General features: G+C 40.9%; 1 long non-coding RNA gene and 1 pseudogene across 1 annotated transcript; one reads left to right on the top strand and one right to left on the bottom strand.

Moving 5' to 3' along the window:
• The first annotated feature begins 2,245 nt into the window (after positions 1 to 2,245).
• On the top strand, positions 2,246 to 16,009 carry LOC121680936 (annotated as a pseudogene).
• On the bottom strand, positions 6,194 to 7,899 carry LOC121680942. Its single transcript, XR_006021874.1, has 4 exons — positions 7,822 to 7,899; positions 7,512 to 7,585; positions 7,279 to 7,345; positions 6,194 to 7,045 (listed from the first exon to the last, which is right to left on the bottom strand). It is a non-coding gene; the product is annotated as an uncharacterized LOC121680942 (long non-coding RNA).
• Positions 16,010 to 16,276: the final 267 nt, after the last annotated feature.

Raw genomic sequence — 16,276 nt, 5'->3', positions numbered from 1 at the left:
GCTACCAGATCTTCCCCCTTCCCCCAGTTCCCAACCAGGGTTCATAACTGGTATGTAGTGTATGTAGTACTAAACCATGAATTGAATTGATGTGTGGGGCAGCAAGGTTGAAGCAATGTTTAAATATATCAATTGACTACTATAAAATGCACATATATACATCTTGCCTTATTAAGGGGCTGCTTAGTTTGCAGAAGATGGCCAATATAAGGATCTGCAGGGAGCAGGGATAACAGCAAGAGGCTGGGGGTTCAGCATCTGCATACGTTGGCAGAGAGAGGGCTGCAGTTGTTACATGCCAAACACTGTGGTGGGGAAGGATGAGAGTTGGATTTTAATGAAAAAGTCCTTAAACTTTTAACATGACATTTACACATGCGTTGTGTCATCTAACTTTGTAACTGACTTTGTTTTTCAGCGGTTTTAACAACTTTGACATTTCATTTTGATTTAGGAAAGAAAAGGTAAGACTTTATTTAAATGTCCTAGTTTAGCAAAAAACACTTGATTGCTCCATTTAAGAGATTTTTGGGTAACACTCCATAATAAGGTGCCATAATAAATAGCAAACTAGTAATTACCTAACCCTTTGTAAATATTTGTTAATTGTTACTAAAATATGTATTTGGCACAAGTTAATAGTTTTTTCATCATTAATTAAATATTAGTTGTTTGCATAAAATCTGTATGTTAATGTTTTAACAAATCTATTAACTAATATTGTATTGATATTTGTTAATAGTTAACTAAATGTGTTTTTTGGCACTAATTAACAGTTATTTCTTACATCATTTAAATGTTAAATGTTTATATACAAACTATATGCTAATATAAAAGTTAATGGCATATTATTATTTATCTAGCTTTTCTGATTAGCTTTGTGGAAAATGTATGGAATTTATGGTTTATGGCTTTATGGTCTTGTGGGGTGTATAAGGCACCCTACTGCCAGTGGTTGGTTGTGTGAGAGTTTGCGCACCTCTTCTTCCACTTCATCCTTATTGGATACCTTTGTGGTTGGCTGTCCTGTAATTGGTGACCCTCTGTCTAGTGTTTGAAAGTAGTGTACTCTTTGCCTTTGGAAGTACTATTTGGTTGCTGCTTGAATTTGGTGAAATTCAGAGGAGGGGGTGTAAACAGAGTTAGAAATGTAGTTTAGTGTTTGTATGTGATTTTCGCCGTAATTAAGCAGCTTTATTGAGATTGGTGTTTTGGAGCCCCCTTTGGAGAAACGGTATACTGCGGCTCTGCTGCGTTTTGTCCTTGTATTGTTGCCATAGCCAACCAGAAGCGGTATGCATGGGTAGATTGACTGTATAAAGCACTCCCCACTTTGTTTTAATTTTGTAACTGTAAAATGTTGTTTAAGTTGAAAACTTCGATATACCACCTGTATTATATTACTTTACATTTATTGTTAGGATTTGGGTGCAATTCTAGCAACTTATTAATGTTTTCATTATGACCACGAGTTCATACACACTGAGTCTAACGTGACTAGCTGTAAACTCCGCTAGCAACTTTCCATGCATTCAGTGTAGTTTAGCTTAGTGTGCATGGAAAGGGTTAGGTTACTAGTTTGCTATTTATTATGGGAGCTTATTAGGATTAGTATGTGTTCACTGTGTGCTGAGTGTGTTTCACTAATTCACGGATTGGGATAAATGCAGAGACCAAATTTCCCTCACGGGATCAAAAGAGTATATATACTATACTTATAATAGAATCGGGCAGGTGTTCATTGTAAAATTAAATATTGAAAATAATTCTTCAAGACTTTTTTGTTTGTGTATGGATATGCTACACCGGTGTGTCAGAATTAGCTTCATCTACTTATTATCCTAGCTGGCAGCTTCTTTAAAAATGACATCTAACATATGTTCACTTCCAATTACATTTTCACACAAATGTGGATTGGCTAATCCTCCCATCAGAAAAATTGCCAGCGAAACCACCAATCCACATGGACAATTTATGGCCATCAGTAATGTGGCACCTAACTGGCTTGTTTTCGAAAATGTGAGCGGAAGTGAGCATGTTGGATGCCATTTTTAATGATGGCAGCAGCCTAATGAGTATGTTTTTGGCTGAATGGGCTCTTTGCACGAAAGATTTTCTGCATTGTTTTCAGATACTATTAATTTTGTTATGGCATGGTTATCTGTTTTCCCTCATCATCTGCACCATTAGTAATATTAATTTGACATTTTAAAAGTAATTTTACAAATGCTTCTGATCTATGCAGTAACCAGCAACCATGGGGGACGGTGATATGGCGCAATATGGCAAGGCTGCCATATACCTCCGTAAGCCTGAGAAGGAGAGACTTGAGGCCCAAAGCAAGCCCTTTGATGCAAAGACAGCTTGCTATGTGGTTGACAAAGAGGACTTGTATGTCAAGGGTACAATAAAAAAGAAGGAAGGCGGCAAATGTGTCGTTGAAGTGCTTGAAACCAAGGAGGTACTTTAGAAAGGCTGTTAAAATTGTTCTGATGATAAAATTGGCATTTGACATTTTCATAAAATTAAATTTTCACAGAAAGTTTCTTGAATACATCTCTTTGTTAAAGCTGTTTTCTACATTGGTTTTAGGAAAGGACAGTGAAGGAAGACGAAGCCTTCCCCATGAATCCTCCCAAGTTCGACAAAATTGAGGACATGGCCATGATGACCCACCTCAATGAAGCTTCTGTCCTGTATAACCTCAAAGAGCGTTATGCAGCATGGATGATCTACGTAAGCATTACAGTTAAATAATTTTTTTAAAAAAAAAATCAAAATGCTGGAAAACCAATCCTCCTTATTTCCTCATTCTAGACCTACTCTGGACTTTTCTGTGTCACTGTGAACCCCTACAAGTGGCTCCCAGTGTACGACCCAGAGGTGGTGACTGCCTACAGAGGCAAGAAGCGCATGGAGGCCCCACCCCACATCTTCTCTGTCTCTGATAACGCCTATCAGTTCATGCGTCAAGGTATACTTGCAGTTTAAAAGCCACTGAATTAAATGAATAAATTATACATTTGATTCATATATGCAAAATGATTAAATCATGTCAACTATTTTGCCCCACAGACCGGGAAAACCAGTCTATCCTGATTACGTAAGTGTCAAAGCATGTCTTAAAATGTTTAAAACTTTAAGGACAAATCCTTTGCATTATCTTCTGAGACTCTTTTCTTCGTGATCCAAAAATTATAACATCTTCTGTGTATTCCAGCGGAGAATCTGGTGCAGGAAAGACTGTGAACACCAAGCGTGTCATCCAATACTTTGCAACAATTGCAGTGTCTGGTGACAAGAAGAAAGACGCAAGCAAAATGAAGGTTAGGACCCCATGCACATTTATAGGCTAGTTATCATACAGCAACACAGCCAAGCACTTCATAACAATGTATCCATTGACTTGCAGGGCTCTCTTGAAGACCAGATTATTGCTGCCAATCCACTGTTGGAGGCTTATGGTAATGCCAAGACTGTGAGGAATGACAACTCTTCACGTCAAGATAATGTTGTATCTCAAACAGGGTAAATTCATCAGAATTCACTTTGGCACATCTGGAAAACTGGCTAGCGCTGATATTGAGACTTGTAAGCATCATTATCCTGTGTTTATAAAAATGTTTCATGATTGCTGCCTTTTGTCAACTTAAAATACATACATCTCTACGTAAATAGACCTGCTGGAGAAGTCTAGAGTGACATTCCAGCTTCCTGATGAGAGAGGCTACCACATCTTCTATCAGATGATGACCAACCACAAGCCTGAACTGATAGGTAAGGTTAATATTTTCAACCAAAATTCCAATACCAATAACAATAACAACTTATATATTCTAAACACACACACATATACATACATATATATATATATATATATATATATATATATATATATATATATACACACACACACACACACACACACACACAGTGTGTAATTCTAAATTGTTAAATCATCATTTTTAAACCCTACAGAAATGTCCCTCATCACAACCAACCCCTATGACTTCCCAATGTGCAGTCAGGGTCAGATCACTGTGGCCAGCATCGATGACAAAGAGGAGTTGGATGCCACAGACGTAAGTTTTCCAAGAATGTGTTTTCCCCCCTTTGAAAAACCTTTAAAATAATCAAATATTTATCATTCCAGGAAGCCATTGACATCCTGGGTTTCAGTAATGAGGAGAAAGTCACCATTTACAAGCTGACTGGTGCTGTGATCCATCATGGCAACATGAAATTCAAGCAGAAGCAGCGCGAGGAGCAGGCTGAGCCTGATGGCACTGAGGGTAGGTTACAACAGTGTTTCCCAAACTTTTTTTCTGGGGACCCACTTTTTAAAAATTACAGATTATCGCGACCCAACTTGTGACTGTGGTAGTTAACAAACTAGATCCTATTAGAAAGCTGTTAGCTTTCCTAATCTATATAAGGTATAAGCTAGGGGTATTACGCAACATAAATTGTCACTAGGCTACCCAAATAAAATCTCCTACGACCCACCTGTGGGTCGCGACCCAGTCTTTGGAAACCAATGGGTTACAACACTCTACTGAATCTTTGTCAGTTCTAGGAACAACGTTAACGTACCGTAAAACTCCAAATAATAGCCCGGGCTTTTATTTTCCCAAATCGCCAAACTGCACCGGCTAGTATTAGAGACAGGCGTCTATATGAGACAGGCCTTAAATTCCCTTTACACAAAACTTTTCCTCTGCAAAGATGGAAAATATTATCGAATTAATTATTTCAAACACACTGAATGTCTACCTATATGACTAGGCTATCTGATGACAATTACGGATCATTCATTTAGTGTTGAGATGTTGTTCATTGAGTGAGATACAGTAAGATCCAAATAGCATAGCCAGAACAGATGAAACACATTTTAATTAAACGTAATCTACAAATAGATCGTATCTCACTGAAAGCTCATATTTTGTCACTAGCAAATAGCCTATATCGGTCCTTTGTCAAATACAGTTGCATTATCAGCCCTGACCAAAACCGTTCAGGAATTATTTATGCAAAAGTGGAACGTGCTTAATGTTTCATTCTCCCTCCTTTTCGGCACGAATGAAACAGCATGAGAGAGCATGAACCATATTGTTTCTCCAGTTTTGTATTTGCCAAATTTGACAACAGTCTACATTCAAAGCATAGCCTACTTCCAGGCGCGCGGGAACATATTTTTGACCAGGGGTACTGAATAACAAAATAATCATGGATGTCCGACGATTTCTCCCCCAGCATATGATTCGAATTTAGACAGCTAAATACGCCATTTCACCGCCATGTATGAGTAGGTCTAAGAGTGAGAAGTTTTATAATGCCCTGGGCAGCACATTCCACTGCAACTATGCACAGCACTTGCCACTCCGACTCATCAATAAAAACTGTGCGCGCACACACCGGTCCCATAGAAGCGCACTTGACTTTACATCATTAACCTATTTCAGTAGGTTATATAGCCAGAGAATGTCCGTAGATGGGCTCTGATATAGCCTAGTCTAAGGTAAATTCCTTTTCTGACTTCTTTCTCTTTATCGCCATGGCATTTAGAATAAAGAATAACATTCGCGAACCGTTCTGGTTTTGTTGCCAGCATAAAAACAAGCTTACCATCGGCCTATCCGCAAATTTTAAACACAAGGGATGAATTTAACGATGACGAAGTCGGACATATAGGCATAGTTCATATTGGAAAAAAAGTTATACAATTTGGAACTCTAGCTCTTCCCCACCGCAGTCTTTTAATGCCATCTAATCATAACGTGCGCAGTCTGCGCCATACTTCCCAAATCACACCCAAGATTCGCAGCGAGATAAGCAGCAACTTGATGCAACATTCTAAAACCTTGCAACTGTGACCAGACATGTGAATGCTTTGCGACGGCTTGTAACGACGTGCAACATCTAATTCACACTGCTGTAACCTCCTTTCTGTAACGGTTTCGTGTCATTGCGAATCTTTAAACAGACGATCTGACGGGTTTTAGAAGATTAAATATAACCCGAAACTAAAAAACAGACCAGGCCTCTACTGGAGACCGGCCTTTAACCCAAACCTGTAGCCACACCAGGCGCTTAAAAGAGACAGGCGTCTCTTAGGGACACTGCGATTATTTGAAGTTTTACGGTAGTCTTGTTTATTGTAGCATTTTTACAATGTTTAAGATATATATATATATATGTAACAAGGTGGACCTTAAGTGTGTTGCAGGTGACCCAAATAAATGGATAGGAACAGAGAGCTTTGGTCAATAATTTTTGCTTTTTATTTCTCTTTAACTGCTCCAGGAGGGGGAAAGGAGACTTGGTCAGGGAGAATGTCAGAACAGAAACAAACAATAATAGCTCAATAAACTTGGGGATAACACAAAGACAAGGACCCCTGGGTACAGCTGTGACTGTCTTTTAAGCACTAGTTAGCAAAATACCATATGCCGTCGCTCGACTAGGAGGGAACAAAACTGTGCTCACACGCACCCACAAGTGCCACTACACTGCAATCATCAGGAGTGAGTAATCAATCACACTAAAGAACACTCATGAAATGGTTTGAAACCCACACTGGCCACTAGGGCATATACTAAGAAGGAGCCTATTGCTATACAGGCATTGGCTATCTAGCAAAATTACAATTGGTCACAGCTAGGAGGGGCAAAGAGACAAGAGGAGACAAATAAAAATAATAAAACTCAAACCAGTAAAAGGGAGAAAAATCAGGAGGGGAACATTAACTGAGGCAGCCCTCGAGCGGATGGTTAAGAGGGCTGCTCAAAAACACTGGCCGACTAGGCCAGTGCCGACAGGGTAGGAGAAGGGAAAAGCAGAAAACAAACAAACTGGGGATGAACAACCAACTAACTCAACCTGACCATAAACCAACCTAGCGCCGCTACTTGGCGTTGGAAGGCACAATAATGGGCTAAGGACAGAGCAGGTCACCACTAGGGAGCATACAATCAAAAAAAACACAAACTAAATTTAATCAGGGGAAAACAGTGGTCAGGCTGTCATACTGACAGCCAGCTGTGATCTATAGCAAACAAGAAAACAAGATTTTACTAATAACATACATCATCTTCAATTATCACCTACATGCCACAAGTCATAATTTTACAGTTATCAATACAAAGAACTTTTAATCAGTACAAAATGTATGCACTTAAATAACATACAAATACACATTTTTCTAAACCCATGTACAGTAGCAACCCCAATCATTATTGCATGGTTAACTGGCAGTACAAGTAAGCCATTGCTGCCTACCTTGGCCTTGTTTGTGCTATGGGCAAGAGGCCCGAGGGGTCAGAGTGGAGGAGGGAGGGCGCGTCAGCTATAAATGGAAAAAAAGGAATATTGAGCCAATGTACAGGGCATAGCTAACGTAAAGGCAGGGCCTGGTTACGGCAAGACAGAACAGCTGTAGACGTCATTGCTGCGCTACGAACATTAACACTCAACTATGCTACTTGCTAGGCTCATTAGCATGCATCGCCTACCTTGATGAACATGGGTAGTCTACTAGTCAAATGTCGGGTGAAATAAGGCAGGATTCCAGGGAGCTTTTGTCACACTGCAGTGAGATTGGGCCATACGGAACAGCACAATCAGCCAACATCCTTAAAAACCACCATAAAGCTAAACAGTATGAATCATCCCCCCCCCCCTTACCGTCACTAACCAAGCAGCCCAAGGTTTGTTTGTTGGTTAGCAAGAGAAACAAACATAGCTAAAGCCCATCGACTACGATACTGCAGTTCAAGATGAATCACAACCGCATACGTTAGCCTAGTATAAAAGTCCACCTACCGATGCCCAGCGTGAAATAAGCACAAGAAAACGCTCCTGTCCTCCAGAGTAGCCTACTGCCAGCGACGGCAACTTTCATCCTACAAGCCTCACAGAACACCATTATATTTCCAAGGAGTGATGGGCCCATTGGCTCAGTGTCATGTCCACAGGTGGGCACAATTAGTGTGCGCCTAATCAGTAGGCGTGCTCACATATAGATATTAACTTGTCCTCTTTTAATATTACTAATTTATTATATGTATTACCCACTGCAAAAACCTCTAAGAACAACTCTACAGTGTCATTCATTAGGCAATTAAAGTTAAGCAACAGACAAAATAATTGACAAAAACAACTCACTTAAATGCCTTGCTGTTCTCAGATGCTGACAAAGTCGCTTATCTCATGGGCCTGAACTCTGCTGATATGCTAAAAGCTTTGTGCTACCCAAGAGTGAAAGTCGGAAATGAGTTTGTCACCAAGGGTCAAACCGTGCCACAGGTATTATTTCACCCATGACCAGGTTGACTAAAGAGCAAAACATTTTTGAGATTGTATAGAAGGAATTTTGCTGTTGGTATTGACCTTTTTGATCATATGTTGATTGTTAAGTGTTAATTGTAAGCTTTGGTCTGTGCCTAAAACCTTTGAATAATTTTTTTCAGGTCAATAATTCGGTTATGGCTTTGGCCAAGTCTATCTATGAGAGGATGTTCTTGTGGATGGTCATCCGTATCAATCAGATGTTGGACACAAAGCAGCCAAGACAGTTCTTCATTGGTGTGCTGGACATTGCTGGCTTTGAGATTTTCGATGTAAGGATTACATTATACCATAGTTAAAACATGCCCATTTTAATATGATGAGGAAAAAAATCAAATTACATGTGTCACTCACAAAAGATATTTCATTTCATAAGACTGCTCACCATCACGTTTCCATGATTCAAGTGAGCCACTCTCAAATAATGTTTTACATGTTTCCACCACAGTTCAACAGCATGGAACAGCTGTGCATCAACTTCACCAATGAGAAACTGCAACAGTTCTTCAACCACCACATGTTTGTTCTGGAGCAAGAGGAGTACAAGAAAGAGGGCATTGAATGGGAGTTCATTGACTTCGGCATGGACTTGGCCGCTTGCATTGAGCTCATTGAGAGGGTCAGTTTTAATAAATCAAATGAAGTTTTAATCAATCGAAGTTTTAATCAATCAAAGTGCTAAATTTGTACTGTTTCATGATATCCACTTTTAAAACTAAGTTCATTTTCCCAACAGCCTATGGGCATCTTTGCCATCCTTGAAGAGGAGTGCATGTTCCCCAAGGCCTCTGACACCACTTTCAAGAACAAGCTGTACGACCAGCATCTTGGCAAGACTAAGGCCTTTGAGAAGCCCAAGCCTGCCAAAGGCAAGGCTGAGGCCCACTTCTCCCTGGTGCACTATGCCGGCACTGTGGACTACAATGTTGGTGGATGGCTGGACAAGAACAAAGATCCACTGAACGATTCCGTTGTGCAGCTGTACCAGAAGTCAGGAGTAAAACTCCTGCCTATCTTGTACCCACCTGTTGTTGAGGGTAACAAAAACACTACAAGTCTACAAGCTATTACAAAAATATCCCATGTATGAATTTGAACCCATCATGTGTATCTCAACAGAGACTGGTGGTGGTGGTGGTAAGAAGAAGAAGAAGAAGGGTGGCTCCATGCAGACAGTGTCATCACAGTTCAGGGTGTGTATATTAAACCAATAACAAACAAACCATTTATCTTAAAGAGCAGTGAGGGGGTAATTTGACAGCATTCTTACCTCAACAGGAGAACTTGGGCAAACTGATGACCAACTTGAGGAGCACTCATCCCCACTTTGTGCGTTGTCTAATTCCAAATGAAATTAAAAAACCAGGTAAAGGGCATTTGGTGGTGAATGAAGATATGTGCATTATTCATATATTACATTGAGATTACAAGATCTCATGACATGTATTTGACAGGTTATATGCAGAACTTCCTGGTCATCCACCAGCTCAGGTGCAATGGTGTACTTGAGGGTATCAGAATCTGCAGAAAGGGTTTCCCAAGCAGAATCCTCTACGGTGACTTCAAGCAGAGGTGAACTAGGACAGCAACTAAAATATGAATCATGTTCTATATCGGATTTAAACAGGGAAAAATAATGTATGTATTTATTATGTCCAGATACAAAGTGTTGAATGCCAGTGTTATCCCTGAGGGTCAATTCATTGATAACAAGAAGGCTGCTGAGAAGCTTTTGGGATCAATTGATGTTGATCACACCCAGTACAAGTTTGGACACACTAAGGTAGAGAGAGGTTTCAAGCTAATCGAAATCTGTTTGTTATATATTTTTTCTATGTCCAATGTATACATATCATTTCCCTTCTCTCAGGTGTTCTTCAAAGCTGGTCTGTTGGGTACCCTTGAGGAGATGAGAGATGAAAAACTGGCTACCTTGGTCACAATGACTCAAGCTCTCTGTCGTGCATACCTGATGAGGAGGGAGTTTGTGAAAATGATGGAAAGGAGGTAATTGTTTTTTATTTTTTTACAAAGTTTGGAAGTTTTTTTCTTTCAAGGAGAAATTATTTAAAAAACAATTGTTCTTGTTTAGAGAGGCTATCTACACCATCCAGTACAATATCCGATCATTCATGAATGTCAAGACTTGGCCATGGATGAAAGTTTACTACAAGATCAAGCCTCTGCTGAAGAGCGCTGAAACTGAGAAGGAGCTGGCCAATCTGAAGGAGAACTATGAGAAACTCAAAGTGGACCATGCAAAGACAGAGGCCAGGAAGAAGGAGCTGGAGGAGAAGATGGTTGCTCTGGTGCAGGAGAGGAACGACCTGGCACTGCAAGTGGCATCTGTAAGTGTATACTGTACAATTTCAATATTCACAATCATACCACTACCCAGTCTCAGTATTGTGCTTTCAATACAAATCAGATGTCATTCTTCCATCTTATATTTACAATAGGGATCTGAGGGTCTCAATGATGCAGAGGAAAGGTGTGAGGGTCTTATCAAAAGTAAGATCCAGCTTGAGGCCAAGCTCAAAGAGACAACCGAGAGACTGGAGGATGAAGAGGAAATCAATGCTGAGCTGACTGCCAAGAAGAGGAAACTGGAGGATGAGTGCTCTGAGCTCAAAAAGGACATTGATGATCTGGAGCTGACCTTGGCCAAAGTGGAGAAGGAGAAACATGCCACTGAGAACAAGGTAGGCTTTTTTTAAGTCATCGGTGTGGTATTTGGTAGGGTTGGAAAACTGCAACACTGGACAAAATAACCATACAGTAGAAACTTATCTCTCCTCAATCATTTAGATAGGAGCCTGAAGTTGTTAGCCTGAAATTGCCAAAATGGCTTGCTTATATGGACTTTGCATATTGTCAGTAATTCTTTAGAATTTCACTGGACACTAATATGAAACTTTGTATGCTTAGGTTAAAAACCTGACTGAAGAGATGGCTTCTCAAGATGAATCAATTGCTCAGTTGACAAAGGAGAAGAAAGCGCTCCAAGAGGCCCACCAGCAGACTCTTGATGATCTTCAGGCAGAGGAAGACAAAGTCAACACTCTGACCAAGTCCAAGACTAAGCTCGAACAGCAAGTGGATGATGTAAGTTTTGAATATATAGTATATGAATAAATAAAATGATACAATTGAGACTTATTTCCTACTTACTCTCCTCACAATTGAATCTGCAGCTTGAGGGCTCCCTGGAGCAAGAAAAGAAGCTCCGTATGGACCTTGAAAGAGCCAAGAGAAAGCTTGAGGGTGACCTGAAGCTGGCCCAGGAGAACATCATGGATCTGGAAAATGACAAGCAGCAATCTGAGGAAAAGATAAAGAAGTAAGGCCAAAATGTAATATCTGTTACGAAACATTGCTATTTAATTTCCATGCATACAGCCTACTTCAGGGTTAATTTGTTCTTTCATTTGTTACCCAGGAAGGACTTTGAAACAAGCCAACTTCTCAGTAAGATTGAAGATGAACAATCAATGGGTGCTCAGCTTCAGAAGAAGATCAAGGAGCTTCAGGTTTGTTTAGTTTTTTTTTTTTAGAAAGAAAATAAATTTGTCATGTGAGGACCCTGTTCATGTTGCGCAGCAGTTGTAATGACATCTGAGTCTATTAAGAGACACAAAGGCACAGTTTAAGTGATGCATAGTTTTGTAGCTCCTTGGCCGCATTGGCCATGAGCAGGCTAACTCACGTTGGGTAGCACCGATTGTCCCCCCCCCCACACACACTTTTTTACTTAGTACCCCAAGCAACAGGGCTATATGTGAAACATGGACGGAGTGTATTTTCTGACAATCAATAGGCCCGCATTGAAGAACTAGAGGAAGAGATTGAGGCTGAGCGTGCAGCTCGTGCCAAGGTTGAGAAGCAGAGAGCTGATCTCTCCAGGGAACTTGAGGAGATCAGTGAGAGGCTTGAGGAGGCTGGTGGTGCTACTGCTGCTCAAATTGAGATGAACAAGAAGCGTGAGGCTGAGTTCCAGAAGCTGCGTCGTGACCTTGAAGAGTCCACCCTGCAGCATGAAGCCACAGCTGCAGCTCTTCGCAAGAAGCAGGCCGACAGTGTGGCTGAGCTAGGAGAGCAGATCGACAATCTCCAGCGTGTCAAGCAAAAGCTTGAGAAGGAGAAGAGTGAATACAAGATGGAGATTGATGACCTGTCCAGCAACATGGAAGCAGTGGCTAAAGCTAAGGTTAGTGAAATATATGCTTTCATGCATTGCTTTAAACACACCTACTTACAAACTTGTTAACTTGTCACTGAGGTGCTATATTTCTATAACTCTATTGTTTTCCCTACACGCCTGTGGGTCACATACATATAAACAGGGAAATCTGGAGAAGATGTGCCGCACCCTTGAGGACCAACTTAGTGAAATCAAGGCCAAGAGTGATGAGAGTGCCCGCCAGCTCAATGACATCAATGCTCAGAGAGCAAGACTTCAGACTGAAAATGGTAAGATTTATAATATGGACAGTTATTATTTATCTTCAAAATCTGAGCTTTAAAAAAACACAATTGTCAACCAGGTGAGCTTGGACGTCAGGTGGAGGAGAAAGATGCCTTGGTTTCTCAGCTGACCAGAAGCAAACAAGCATTCACTCAGCAAATAGAGGAACTGAAGAGGCTGAATGAAGAGGAGGTCAAGGTAAAGAATCTTAATTGACAAACGACTGTCTCACTTTAATGAAATCTTGTACTATACAACTATTTTTAACACATATTCGTTTTCACAAAAAGGCAAAAAATGCCCTGGCCCATGCTGTTCAGTCTGCACGCCATGACTGTGACCTCCTGAGGGAGCAGTTTGAGGAAGAGCAGGAAGCTAAAGCTGAACTGCAGCGTGGCATGTCCAAGGCCAACAGCGAGGTTGCACAGTGGAGGACTAAGTATGAAACTGATGCCATCCAGCGCACTGAGGAGCTTGAGGAGTCCAAGTAAGTAAAACCCAAATACACAAAATAATTTCCTCTTCAAAACATTTGTCTAACAAATACTATCATTTAATCAGAAAAAAGCTTGCCCAGCGTCTGCAGGAAGCTGAGGAGCAAATTGAGGCTGTCAACTCCAAGTGTGCCTCTCTGGAAAAGACCAAACAGAGACTTCAGGGGGAGGTTGAGGATCTTATGATTGATGTAGAGAGAGCCAATGCTCTGGCTGCTAACCTTGACAAGAAACAGAGGAACTTTGACAAGGTAACACCTCCAAAATAGTACTACATTTGGAATACTAGTAAAAACTGAATGAGCATCTGCCGTAAAAACTGTTTCTAAAAGGTCCTGGCAGAGTGGAAGCAGAAGTATGAGGAGGGACAGGCAGAGTTGGAAGGTGCCCAGAAAGAGGCCCGTTCTCTAAGCACAGAGCTATTCAAGATGAAGAACTCTTATGAGGAGGCTCTTGACCAGCTTGAGACCCTGAAGAGAGAAAACAAAAATCTCCAACGTGAGTTAAGAAAACCTGATACATATCCCGCTTACAAAAATGTTTTTAAACATCCAGAAAATTGGTTTACTGTAATATCATCAATGCACGTTTGTAGAGGAGATCTCAGATCTGACTGAGCAGCTTGGTGAGACCGGAAAGAGCATCCATGAGCTAGAGAAGGCCAAGAAGACTGTAGAGACTGAAAAGTCCGAGATCCAGACTGCCCTGGAGGAGGCTGAGGTACAGACATTCAAATGAGCATGATTACAAACAAAAAGTGACCATAGGACTCTACAGAAAGTTATATACAGTTTTTAATTCTTTGTTTTCTTCTATAGGGAACTCTTGAGCACGAGGAGTCCAAGATTCTTCGTGTCCAGCTTGAGCTGAACCAGGTCAAGGGTGAGGTTGACAGGAAACTTGCAGAGAAGGATGAAGAGATGGAGCAGATCAAGAGGAACAGCCAGAGGGTGATTGACTCCATGCAGAGCACTTTGGATGCTGAGGTCAGGAGCAGGAATGATGCCCTGAGAATCAAGAAGAAAATGGAGGGAGACCTCAATGAGATGGAGATTCAGCTGAGCCATGCTAACCGCCAGGCCTCTGAGTCTCAGAAACAACTGAGAAATGTGCAAGGTCAACTCAAGGTTAGTAATGATTTGTTTGATCATGTAATTAAAACAATATACTTTTAATATTGTCTTAATGTAGTAAAATAATTATTTGTGGGACACAGTAGCACTATGTCTTTTGTTATTGCATATTTTTCGGTTAGGATGCCCAACTGCACCTTGATGATGCTGTAAGAGGACAAGAGGACATGAAGGAGCAGGTTGCCATGGTGGAGCGCAGGAACAGCCTGATGGTGGCTGAGATTGAGGAGCTGAGAGCCGCTCTGGAACAAACAGAGAGAGGTCGCAAAGTGGCTGAACAGGAGCTGGTTGATGCCAGTGAGCGTGTTGGGCTCCTGCACTCTCAGGTATAGAGAAGTGTGTTAAAAACATGTTAATCAATTCAACCAAGTACACCTTTCAGTTTATAATTGACATGGTATGTTTAATTTTAGAACACAAGTCTGATTAACACTAAGAAGAAGCTTGAGGCTGACTTGGTTCAGGTCCATGGTGAGGTTGATGACATTGTCCAGGAGGCTAAAAATGCTGAGGACAAGGCCAAGAAAGCAATCACTGATGTAAGAAGTGTTTCTTTTGAAATTAGACACATGCAAAGGCGAATATGTAGTTGATTTGATTTTGAAGTCATTGTCCTGCTATTTAGGCTGCTATGATGGCAGAGGAACTGAAGAAAGAGCAGGATACCAGTTCTCATCTTGAGAGAATGAAGAAGAACCTGGAGATCACTGTGAAGGATCTGCAGCACCGCCTGGATGAGGCTGAGAATCTGGCCATGAAGGGTGGCAAGAAACAACTCCAGAAACTGGAGTCTAGGGTAGGCAGCAAGATATGCATTTGAAGAAATGTGGCAAAAATCTAACATTAGTAGAAAATAGTGTTTAACATGCAAATATAACACACATTAAGGTTCGTGAGCTGGAAAATGAGGTTGAGGCTGAACAGAGACGTGGTGCTGATGCCATTAAGGGAGTCCGCAAGTATGAGAGAAGGGTTAAAGAGCTCACCTACCAGGTACAGACATCCCCTTTCACTCTGTATCATAGTGTTACGCTTAAGAGAAGATAAGGCTTGATACATTTCATCTAATCTTTAGACTGAAGAGGACAAGAAGAATGTTGCCAGACTTCAGGATCTGGTTGACAAGCTGCAGCTGAAGGTCAAGGCCTACAAGAGGCAGGCTGAGGAAGCTGTGAGTAGTATTTATTATCCAAATCTCATCTCTATTGCAATTTTTCACTTGGCCTTTTTATTGCATAATTAACATGATTGGTTTGAAACTGAATGGATCCACAATTATTTCACACAGGAGGAGCAGGCCAACTCCCACCTGTCCAAGTGCAGGAAGGTGCAGCATGAGTTGGAGGAGGCTGAGGAGCGCGCAGACATTGCTGAGTCTCAGGTCAACAAGCTGAGGGCCAAGAGCCGTGATTCTGGAAAGGTAAGATTTTTTGTGGAGTAATGTCGATTTCTTGGCTTGACTACATGTAACATGTAATACATGTGTACTTATATATATAATGAAATTCATGTAATGTCTTTGTTCTCTCCCAAAGGGCAAAGAGGCGGCAGAGTAAACCCTCTGAACTCCAGTCACTTTCACCTGGATTAATATCCTGATGCTGTGACCATTCTGTAGCTAAGTTCACTACCTACAATAAATTATTGGAATCTGAGCATTCATTTTCGTTTTTCTTTTTTTAAAGGCAGAAAAAAGCAAAAGGGTTTGACCAAATGGTCAGTTTGTCTTTACCATAAACCTTTCCAGAAAAGAGTATTTTGAGTAGGGTTCGTGGAAAAGCAAACCAACGACAAGCGAGTGGAAAAGCAAGACCACAAGTGACAATTTCAGACCACAG

Source organism: Alosa sapidissima, chromosome 13 (genome assembly GCF_018492685.1).
Source record: "Alosa sapidissima isolate fAloSap1 chromosome 13, fAloSap1.pri, whole genome shotgun sequence".
Taxonomy (NCBI): domain Eukaryota; kingdom Metazoa; phylum Chordata; class Actinopteri; order Clupeiformes; family Clupeidae; genus Alosa; species Alosa sapidissima.
This window is presented reverse-complemented; position numbering and strand designations above follow the sequence as displayed.